Consider the following 12,550-nt stretch of genomic DNA (forward strand, 5'->3'; position numbering starts at 1 on the left):
TTAAGTTAGGCCCCCAATGAAGCTGACTCACTGGCTGGAGTGGTTGGAATTACTTTGTGCTGCTCTTCGGGTGCTCTCCTGCTGACCTGTGATCCTTCTACAGGCTCTGGGCATCTATTGCTGGCACTGGCATCAAACTGGTAGGAGTGGGATGGACTGAGGTTCACTAGCACTTAAATTAATATTTAATTGAAGAAAACTCAGTTCTGCATAGCTCATGAATTTGAGAGTTCACAGTACTTAGTTGTCAAGCAATACCCAGCAAGCTCTCATGTGGAAGTGCTACATGAGGAAGTACTACACATACCTTCCTGCTCCCATATGCTATCTCCCATTACAGACCCTCATTCCTTACACAGCTACAGGGAGCTATTCTACCTCTTCCTGAAATGTTTCCTCCCACCTATGAATCCAGTTAGAATTTTTTTTCCTCAGTTAAAATCACCACTAGCATCTTTTTCTTCTGCTGAATTAATTTTAACCTAGGTCTCTTCCACGCTCTAAGTCACCAGGAGGCTGCACAAATGATCCTTTTTCTAGGATCAAGGAAGAAAGTAACACCAGAAGAAAAAGGGGAGGGTTCTTGTGGTATTACTGACTTTAAAATGTTTATGTATCTACATCCTCAGAAACCAAAACAAAGTATAAGGTAGAGTGAAGGATACATGACCAGTGACAGGGTGCATAAACTTCACCAGGTCAGAGAGGACCTGGTGCTTATTGCCTTATGATGATTAAATACAGTGGGATATTTAGAGAATAATTTAGAGAGATACCATAATACAGCCTTTGGCCTCTTTACTATGATTTCTGAAAAGAGGAAATAAGATTTATCATCTGTGATGGTGCTGCTCAGAAGTAGCATTGGCACATTTAGACGACTACCTATCCTAGCGTACTGCACTGCTAAACCAATAAAGTCTTACTTAACAACTTAAGGAGACTTAAGTCAACTTAACTTGAGAACTGGAGTTCCCACACATTTAAGATGCACTTATAATGAAAATATTGCCTTAAAGTTGGAGTAAAAAGTTTAGGTTAGTGCCTCAGGTAATACAGTTTCTGAAACAGGAGAAACATGCAAAGCATTCTCTTACCAGTGCTAGCCTCTCTGACTCAACATTTGCAGTCTACAATTCAGTATACTATATTCCCAAAACTTCAATTGCATAAACCCTCTATTTTCTCTGCTAGAGAAAATGTATTCTTATGCCTTTACATCAATTAAACCAAGACCCAAAACTATAATTCCCCTAGAAAATTTGTGCAACATATTTGTCAGACAATATGCATAACCTGAATTCCTAAAGTGGTTGGCTAGTGTTGAGAAAAATCTTAACAAAGAATTTGCCATGAGATCAAAAGCATTTTTAGCTTAAACTTTTATTTTCCCCATTCTCAGAAAAAGAACCAAAATAATAAGCAACGCCCAGCTCCATTTTACTTATGCACACACAAGGTACATCTTCTCAGAAAGTTTTCCTCAGAAATTTTTCCTAGTAAATACCCAAACCACTGCTGCATTGCATATATTCTGCATTTCATAAACTCAAGTTACTATTTAGCCACTGAGAACATGACAATAAAATCATCAGTTTGTCTCCCTAAAGCTTTTCCTGTAGCTGACTTCTGAAGACCAAGAAGGCTTCAGTAGAATTGACACAGGGTGTTAAAAACTACAAAAAGAAAAAAGGTAAGCTCTGCAATTTAAACGAAGACTGGCACTTGTTTCTCTGCTTCATGCATAAGTGTACTACTGAATACTGTAATGGCATATCAAATTTACCAGAGCTTTAAGTGGATCTACCTGCACTACTGCTTCAAGCTGAAGTCATCAAGTACGCTAAAAGGGCTTCTAAACTGATGTTTTTCTTGAAAATGAGCTAGAATGAAATCTTGGAATAAAGAAATTTGCTTCTAAAGAGTAAGCAGAATGAAAATATGAGAAGTTTTGCACACAGCCATCTTCCCCTGTGCCCCATCCCTACACAGCAAGTTCCTTTTTACTGGTCTCAGACCAAGCCTTAACTTTTCAGCAACCCCCTGGTTTGTAGCAAACTCCAGGCAGTTCATTTTCAATCTTCCAGAAGACTTTTCTAACCACCTTTAAAACTTGAACCCACAGACATACAGCCCGCCTGCTTCTCAAAAGCCCATCTTACCTCCTGTCTAAGCCTTCCTAGCAGCTAAGTCACAGTCTCCTACTACCTGCTCCATCCAGCACTAGCAAAGCCTCTCCCCAGGCAAACCTGGAGAGCTGCTTGCTGGGAAGGAGCAGTCCCCCCTTCCTCCCCAAAATTTCTACCCAATCCATTTTTTAGCATCTGGAGGTAGGCAGCCCTCTTCCACACTGCTCCAGCTATGCCCCTTTCAGCAGAAGAGGATACAGAGCAGGCAATAAACTGCAAACTAACTGCACAGACCATCCATCACACGTGCAGACTCTTCAGTGATTAGGTAGATAACATTTCTACAGATGTGCAATTTTGGAATGACTTGAGGTTAAGTTATGAGAAACATCCAATTTCTGTAGATTCCTTCCCACTATCTAAATAGCATTTGCTCTCTGCTACTTACTCATGTTTTTCCAATACCCTCTGCCTCATTGAAGCACTACTTGCTGGCTAACATACTCTTAAGGATCCCATAGTGAAAGCTGGGAGGCTTTTGTCATTAATTACTTCAGTCATCAAGTTCTGCATCTCAAAGCTCAGCATCTCAAAGCTCAATCTCTGTGCTGCACTTAAGTAAATATCCCCAAGACGCATCATCAAGCATATTTTCCATGTCATCTGTAGAGGCTGAAAATTGTCTTCCTATTATAGTTCACTTGAAATGGAACTGAATTGAGAAAGGAAATTATAATCTTATTCCAAGTCCCAGCTGAGATGTCAAACCACAGAGAAAAAAAATTAGACCTTTCAGAAAAGAAAAAAAAAAAAACAACAAAAAAACCCACAAATGAAAAAACCCGCTCACTAACATAGTTAGCACTAAGGCAAACCTACCTGCAATGTTAACAGAAAAAGCCTATGGAGTCTATATGCAAAAGCATGCTTCTGGCCTCTAAGACAGAGTCCAGTCAATGGGCCAGAGAGTGCGACTGTGAGTGCATACATGCCCATATGGGTGTAGTTTTCATGATCATGTGGCTGCATCCTGTAACTGGCATCATACATTGGTAGATCTCATCAAATTAACAACATACTTCTAATTCTTAGAGCTGCCATCAGCTGTCTTTTAGTTAAACAGGAATTCACTGCTCACAGTAAACACTTTCCAAAATATCTTATTGCATCAGATTTCTTGCTTCAAACTCTGAAAGTCTCTCTCCAACTATTAGTAGGAATATCCTTACTTTATCCAAATTCTATTTGTGTAAACAAGAAAAAGAATGATAGCATGCAACTATTAAACTGCTTCAAATATGGCAAAGAGCATATTACATCCAAAAATTAGGTTCTGACTGGGCACTTCCCAAAAGACCCAGTAAGCCCGCTGGACATCTGGTCCCACTATTGCCAACAGTTCCTCACAAAATCACTGCTAAACAGCTAAAATCCACTGTAAACAAGGAAAAAAGTAATAAAGACCTTTCCCTTTGAATGTCCCAGGTGGCCTTTTGACAGTAATGCCTACTCCTCTAACTACTTGCTATTGATTCAACAATTTAAGAAAGAGATAATAAATTGAAAACCACTCATAGGCAAGACTCACAGCTGGAGTTCTGGCTGTTTACACTAAAGTCAATGATGTCTGTAAGAATGTAAATTTTGTCTTCTGCTCTGTATCTGGAACAGTATTGACTGCCAGGTTTCAGCCTACAACTTTAGGCCATCAGTGGTCTAGCTTAAGTATAGCTACGAGATTGTAGAAGAACTCTGGAATAAATGAACATAACTAACAAACAACTCCACTGCATAAGCAAAGTAGAATTGCCTGCCCCAGGAAATACATTTATCTGTGCAAAACCAGGGTTTTCCAGTTGTAAAAGGTTCTAGCATATACTCCTGACCTACCTAGAAATTGTCAGAACTGTCTCTCACAGGCATTTATGAATTCAACCTTTCAACATAAGCATAGTGCAAAACCAAAACCCAAGTCTTCTCTGTCAGTGACACGAAGAAAGCCAGTGCACAAACCTCTTCCCTAAGGAAAGAAAAGGCAATAATAAACCATAGACAGACATTAGTCACCTGGCAGACTAACATCCTCAACTACTATAGTGATATGTTTGCAGAATACAATACAGAGTTCAATTGCCAACACAATTAGTTTTAATACCAAACACAGACCTCAAAATCTTCGAGTCATAAATGGATGCCGAATGAACAATTAACCTACTGGAAAACAGAGTAAACAGAAGAAATAACAAATCAGGTTCTGGGTACTGTTTAATCTAACTACTGTTTCTAGCTATTTTCATTACAAATCACTTCATACACAAAGGCCCACGAATGACAAATTCAAATTGCCAACATGTATGTCAATAAGAAACAAGACAAATCTAAGGATATGAATTGATAAGACACCACTTTTTTTTTTTTTAAATGCAGACAACAGACTGCCTGACTTGTCATGACAAACCAAAATCTCACGTATGGCTTGTTGTGACTTGATAAATCCCCAATGAAAAAAAATGAAAATTGATGCATACTAGTCCACCAGGTAGCTAGTATTTGCTGGCACAGTCTTGGCACAGTCCAAGAGTTTCCTTTGTCCTTCTCTTGTTTCTGTTAGCTGCCAAGGACCTCATTTTGTGGCGTATAGATTTCTTCAGGGTACTTTTTTTTTTTTTTTTTTTTTTTAACTTCTATTCATTCAGATCCATGTTTTAATTATCACAGAAGCAAGAGCTCCAGTATTTCAGTGCTTGCTCATTTGCGAGTTAAAAAATAAAGATAGTATCTATAATTGTTTTTTTGCTGCCTGGTTGATTAGATTCATAAACATACTGCATGGGGAAGCAAACTCTCACAGGACTAGTCTAATTAAGAAGTCAAATCGCTATGCTGATTACAAACACTCTTCATGAACTTTAAAATCAATAGTTCTCACAGTAATCTCAGATCTTGTGCACGGTTTCAGGAAACAATTATGCTTTTTGGTTTTATCAGAGTATTAAAATTTTCATGTCAGAGAAAGACTTACATAGGCATTTTTTTAAAAATGTGCTTTCTAAAAGCATAGCTGCCATCACTTTAGTCACATATTTGCCATCACACTTATCAACTACAAAAAAAAAAAATATTTCAATGATGTGAAATATTCTCAGACTTTTGTGATGTAGATTCTGACGATATTTCAGAATAAAAATACTGAGGTTATATTTAGGGAAATCATAATGATCAAGTCAAATACGTAGGAGCAACCTGCTGAGGGAGCTCGTTGCCTGTCTTATTAACCTACTGAGGGTTGGTTCAAGGCTTAAGATAATGCGCTAACTGCAGAAAAATTCTGCTTTCTTGCAGTAAACACATCCTTCATGATCCAAAGTTTCTTTAGCCTTAACTTCCAGGCTTGTACGAAACATCTAAGCTAGGGAACAGCTCAGCTGTTTTTCAAGTAGTGAAAAATCTCCCAGAAGAGACACAGAACTGCAAAAAAGAGCAAGTTTTGCCATTTAAAAATTCTAACTCTTCCACAAACGCTGCTATACCAGCAATCAAAAGCATTGCGAGTATCTGATTAGCACAATGATTCACGGACAAATTATCACTATTGTCACTCTGCAATTTCAAGTTTTTTGAGAACAGCAGTGTACTCGCAAAGAAAAAAGCCTCCTCACATAAGATACTGCTTCAAAAAGCTTTATATTTCACAACTACAGCTTTAAATGTAAGCAGGGTGAATCCAGCACAGAACAATGACATATACTTCCAACCTGGCCCACCAAAGGTCTCTCTATTAGTAACCATGGTATTTCACTGCTGGACAGATAAAGATATAGCACGTATCTTTTGATTCTAAGAGTATCACTGATAAATGAACAAATGAAGCTAAAACTTCATTCTTTAGTCATCAAAACAACAGAAAAGGTTCAGGAAGTAACTTAAAGGAGCAATGTATCTCAGAGAACAAAAAGAAATAAGATGATTATAGGAGGAAAGGATAACTCTCCTATATGCTCAAACTGTGTGTGTGTGTGTGTGTTTGTGTGTATATATGTGCATGTGTATATATATATGTGTGTGTATATATATATATCAAGAAGCATGTTCTGTTTTTCAGGACATTACAATGATCAGAAATAATAGTGTGAAATTAGGACAAAAATAGAAATGGGATGCCAAGGAAAACTTTCACAAATTGGTATTTATTAGGCTATAAGAAACAATTGTTTAAAACTATGTAGCTGAAACAGCTGAGACATTTACAGTGCAACAGAACAAATACAAATACAACATACTTTTATGCCATACGCAGGAAAGGGCAAATTACAGCTTAATAAACTTATTTTCCACCTTTGATGTCTACTACTCATTCCAACATTTTCTGCTGAAGTAAATATTTGAAAAGAAGAAAAAAAAGAAAACGTAATTTCCTTATTCCATGAAACAATAAATCTCTGTTTTATTCCTAAGTATTCAAAAAGTTATGAATTAGAATAACATGCATGCATTGGCAAAATGTAGGAACATTTATCATGCTCAAAGATTTACTACTCAGGCAGAAATTTAGCATTTGAAATGTTCCAAGAGCAATATGTCACATCCTTTTGAAAAGAAAATGACATTTTTTTAATTCATATAAAAATAACTGAAAAGATTTTAAATGTAAAAAATAGAAGTTATAGCTTTCCTTTCAAAACCCACAGGTCTGCAGGCTCAATATGTGTTGAGGCGTGACAGAAAAATACAGGTGAAATCCAAAATAAAGCAGCTTAGAATACACTGCTGTGCAAACTTCAGTGCATATGTTATACAAGATGGTATTAAAGCACTGGATATCTGTAAGCAGGGAAATTAGCAAATAAGGTAGGAGATGGCAATTCACAAATATTTTACAATTACAGACATGCAAACATCTACGTTTTGGTTCACCAAAAAGATAAAATAAATATAGATCATTTTTGGCCAGTTAGAACAGAAACGTTTAAAACTTCTGGTTAACCAAAAGAATAGAAAAATTATCTGTTTTCTCAAAGTGTTTCTTGAACATTCACCTTGGCATGCTATTTTTCAGTTTGGCATGGTGTAAGAAGGGACCTGGTTTTTTTATGAATACAGAAGTAAGGATCAAAACTTTGTGCTATTTTCAACTGAGGAGCATTAGGCTTCAGCATTTTCAACATGAAATAGTCTCCTCTTTTGCCTTGTTTTTTTTCCTCAGATAAACATTGGTGGTGTTCTTGTGGAATGAACAAATCACCGAAGACAGAAAACATATGTCTAGTTTCAGTCGACTCAAGTATGAATCCTGTGAAAAAGTTACCCCTATCCATTAATCCTGCAGAACTATTGACTGTTGGAGTTTTCTCAATTTATTTTTTGTGTACAGTCAATGGAGCCACTTAAAGGGAGAAGTGTCAAGCCTTAGAGCTATTTGTGCATATAAAGTTTGTTTTGGTTTGTTTGTCTTTTTTGGTTTTGTTGTTGTTGTTGTTTTGTTTGTTGATTGTTTAATAAATATTATTATACCTACTGGTTAAAGTAGGCTCATTAATACTGTTCACTGTATTGGCTTCTCAGTTGAGCACACCAGTGCTTTCCACTGAATTAATAGGGGTTTACTAGGAAAATTTTTTCACCATCATCTAAATCCCCATTCCAATACTTCTCATATCACACTATGATTGCAGGAATCTCTTATTTACAAATTTTATATGTATCAAATGTTAAAATAGGAAAGGAGCTGTCATTATTTCCAATAAGGAAAAATATTTCCAAGTATGCAGCTTACAGGTTATTTTTATGCCTATATGAGGGAAAAAATCTCTTATGATACTTTGCTTTCATGTTATGTCCTAGAACTACATGGTAAATTTGATAGAAGTAGCTGTCTAATTGAGTAAAATTAATTCAACAGACCTCTTTCTGAATTATTTACCAAGTGGGACTTCCATAAAACTCATCTACAAAGCTAGATGTGAGAAACATTTTCATGACTAAACCCTATGAATTTCACCAGTCTTGCAGAAAAAAAAAAAAAAAAACAAAACACAACGATTACTGCCAAAGAGCTGATTTTTGGTTACGGATAAAGTTCTACTTACATACAAAAGATCAAAGTTTCTCAGCATAATATCTTATTTGAATGTGTTTGCCATTACTACCAATATTATCACTTTAAACTGAGGCTAAACAAAAAAAAAAAACTATCAAAAGTATCATGCTTCAAAAAAAGGGTTCTATTACATCACAAAAAAGAATATATATTGAAAGTAAGTAGCCAACAGCACAATAATAGCATCCTATTCTTGGAATGAAGCAATTTTTAAAATTTTAAATAGCTACAATGTAGTACATATAATCTAGGGGAGAGGTGGAGAAAAATCACCATTGATTCTCTATCCCCTCAACAGTAAGTAATTGGACCTAGAAGCTGAATAGTACGGATTAGCATAAAAATACCAGTCAATTATTACTAGCTGTAATATAACATTCTGAATTGACAATACTCTGAACAAATACATGCAGACTTAACTAGAGCATGGAAGCCAACAGATGTCTGAATAAAAAGAGCCAGGGACTCCTGTTAATTTCAATTAGTGATGCAATTCAATCTCACCTTGTACATTCTTCAGATATCTGTACTATTTCAGCATGATGACAAGAATCTACAAATACATTACAGTAAAGAAGAGCTCTGAAGATGTCCACAATGCGTACATTTTTTTTCCCCACCAAGGCAAGAGTTTGTGTTCAGAAAGAAAATGGATAATCAATTGTGACGGAATAGGGACAAACTTGAAGTATCCTGTAATTATTGCCCTGCTCCTGTGAAATGCCACATCTTGCAGACCAGCTATAAAAGGCTTGGAACTTGATACATTGCTATTTCAACTGAATGACAAGGGTATTAAGTTGAATGAAGTTTTCTAAGTAGATAGTCTCAGCTCTCAGGTGTCCACATTAAGGTTCCAGGGGAGTACTTGGCCTCTGACTGAATTTTGGTAAGAAGGAAGATTTCAGTAAATCATTCAATGCTCTTGGACCCAAATGTAAAAGCTGAAAGTAGTTTTGTATTATCAATTGCCTTAGCAGAATGATAGCACTGACCAAGTATGATATGCTAAAAGAGATCAGAGAGGCAATGAGGGAAAGAAATACAATTGTAATGGTAGATACCCATGAATATCAGACAAGTATCACACTGGGACATGAAGCAAAGAAAAAACTTTTAGTGCTACAATAATCATTTAATGGAGAGCTGGTTAGGGAAGCCATTAGAAATGCAGTCCGAGTCTTAGTGTTGAATAGTATGCAGGATCTTGTTCAAATTTTTTCTATTGAAAGGCACTCTAATAACACATTCAGATTCAATATCCCTACAGGAGTTACAAAACCCAGAGAATCCACCACAGTTGTGTGAGACTTCCAAAAGGAAAATGACACAGAAATGAGAGCGCCTATTAAAAAGAAGATAAAAAGAACTGCTAAAAGAATTAAATCCCAGAAACATCACGTGCATCACTGAAAGACACCATATTGAAAACACAGTGCCAGTGCACATCACTTGTTAAGAAAGGCTTGATTAAACGTTAAAAGGAAACTGACTTGGAGAAACAGACTAAGGGCAGCTTTCAGGAACAAGAAAACAAACAAAAAAAATCCATTCATTGAAAAGCTTAGGTTATGTTCAGATGAAGGTAGTAATAAAAATCATACACCCTGGCAAATTAAATAAATAAATACAAACAGGTAAAAAAAAAAATTGATAAGTAACTCAGAAATCAAAGCTACATACTAAATTCAACACCATTCAGAGCTAGACATCTGCTAGAAATTCTGTAGCACAAATTGATGATCAAGATACAAAGAAATTCCCACAGAGAGTAACAACATTTCACTGACATTAAAAAATACCGCTTGCATTGGCATTCACTATGGAAAGTAGAGAGGAAACCCCTGGAAGCAGCACTACTTCTATACCTTCTTTCCAACAGCAAGATTACTCCCTGCAGCTGATGACCCAGTATAATCCTCCTCCAGTTCGGAGGACCTCTCCCACTAACTAGCTTTAGCTTCTAACTGTTTCAGGAGACACAGTCAACTTCCAGAAGATACTGAATTTGATTGGAAATTAACACTCATGTTAACTAAGTTGGGCTTTTGTTCTATTACCCATTTTAACTTTCTACTTAGTGGGGCTCAGTACTGCTTTACATCTCTCATAATCTTCATGGAAGAACAACTAAGGGCTGCCACTCTCAATCTACAATATTATGCAGCATCCAGAGAGCCTAGAAACATTCTGCTTCTACTGTGCTGAACAGTTAACAACGAGTTGTGCACATCAGGTGAATTAGTGACAAACGGACCTAGTTTGCCATAAAAGTCAGGCAACAGCAAGGAGACGTGCAACCTAAACTGCACTGATGGCTACACCTTCCCAGAACTGCTTCTGGGTCAATCCTTAATATCTTACTAATTTCATACTCTACTACAAGAAATGCATCCACATTTAAAAAATATTGTTTACTATTTTATCGCATTTCTGAATGTGTTCTATCAAGACATACAGCAGCTTCTGGTGGTTTTACTCTTGAAAACATTTGTCAGCTAAAACTAAAAATTCCGACAGTACCTGCTTTGCTGAACATGGAATATGAAAACAAAGAACAGTTGGCAAAGATCTAAGTTCTAAAATGTAATGAAAAAATATGGCTAATTGTAAAATTGCATTTTTGCAGAAGGTAACAACAGTGAAAAACTGTCTCGATGCTGGGAGTAGAACTTTTTGTGTTTAAGGAAAAACTAATGCAAAATTGCTTACACTGGTGTTTTCCTTCAAAGACTACTCCTGTTGACAAATGATATTGCAGTTAGAACATTCATGTCAGTGTCCTCTGGTTGCCAGCTTTCTAGCAATTTTGTCATGTCTTTCTACTCCTGTTGCAAGGAAAGTGGTAAAATTTGACATCTAAAGGCACAAATGAAGCCAGACACCTATCTTACCCTTACAAGCACACGGATATTTACTGCCAGATAATATAACATGCCCCATAGTCAACAGACTCAGTTATGGTTTAATTATTTTTAATTTTTTTTTTATTTATTTTTAGACAGTTACACTTTTCTTTTTTTTTTTGCATTTTTAAATAAAAATAATAGTGTTGACCTGTGCAAACTAAGGGTTTTCTGAATAATGCTGTAAATACATATTGATTATGACGACAATGCTAAGGTGTCATCAACACTGTTCTGCTTTTCAATGGCTACATCTGAATTCCCTCTCTCCCGCCAGAACTAAGTGATATGCCAGCAAGAAGAGTATCTCAAGAAACTCTGACATAGATGCAATCCTGGCTTTCATAACATAGCTGTTACGAACAAATTGCTGATTTCTGAGTGTACAATCAAGTAAGTCTTCTGTGAACTTCCTTTATTTGGCTCAGGTTTCCCCCTACAAGTCAGAACAAAGTCGAGAATGGTGAAAGACAGGAGTATCTCTCAATGCCACACTGTTTTCATGTCCGGATACGAGTAACAAACAAAACTCCCCAAAACCTGAGTATTTCAGGCAAGCAAATGAATTATTTGGGACTCCAGAAGAAAAAAAAATACAAAACAAAAAACAAGGGACAAAAAAACCCATATCCCCAGTATTAAGGGCAGTACTAGCACCCAAATCTGTGTAATAGGGTATTAAAAAAAAAAAAAAAAAAAAAAAAAAGCACCTCACAGGTATGACCCAGTTTTTTCCCCTCCATCAGAGTAAGGAGTCACCCAGGCATTATGGCCAAGACAACATATTCTACGTCCTCTTTTCCCTGCCCACACAAATGTGGTGGGTGTTCTTCAGCTCCACTGATTCAGCTTCTTCAGGCCAGGCTCAATACAAAAATCTCAGGAATGATTTTCAGACAGACTTTCCTTAATAGAAGGCTAGAATTATTTTTATGCCTCAGAAGAGCTGTTTCATTACCAGCACTGTCCTTTACCAGTCCTTACACTCAGCTCCCATAGCAACTCAAAACAAACTCTGTGCATTTCCAGGTACATTCATTCTGTTTTGCTCCAAGGACTGCTAAGAGCAGAAAGACTCCTCAACATTTCACACCTTAAATTCACTGTATACTCTCACTACCATGACTTTTGATCAACAAATTTAAAAAAAAAAAAAATATCAGTACACATAAGAGAGATTATAGAAAGATTTAGATCACAGCAATAATGCAAGAGAGGCACCAGAGACAGGCGCTCATGATCACTCGACCTTCAGTGCTCTGCAGTGAACTGGAGAGAAAATAGGCAGGGGCGTGGTTACAGCTATGAGGCAGTTTAGCACATGGCTCCTTACCTACCTTTTACAGTGTTAGTCAGCAAATTTCCATTTGTGTTTAGTGCTCACAAAACCATATAGCCAAGAGTAACTGTACAGGTGA

Source organism: Platalea leucorodia, assembly GCF_965183815.1.
Source record: "Platalea leucorodia genome assembly, chromosome: 6".
NCBI classification, from domain to species: domain Eukaryota; kingdom Metazoa; phylum Chordata; class Aves; order Pelecaniformes; family Threskiornithidae; genus Platalea; species Platalea leucorodia.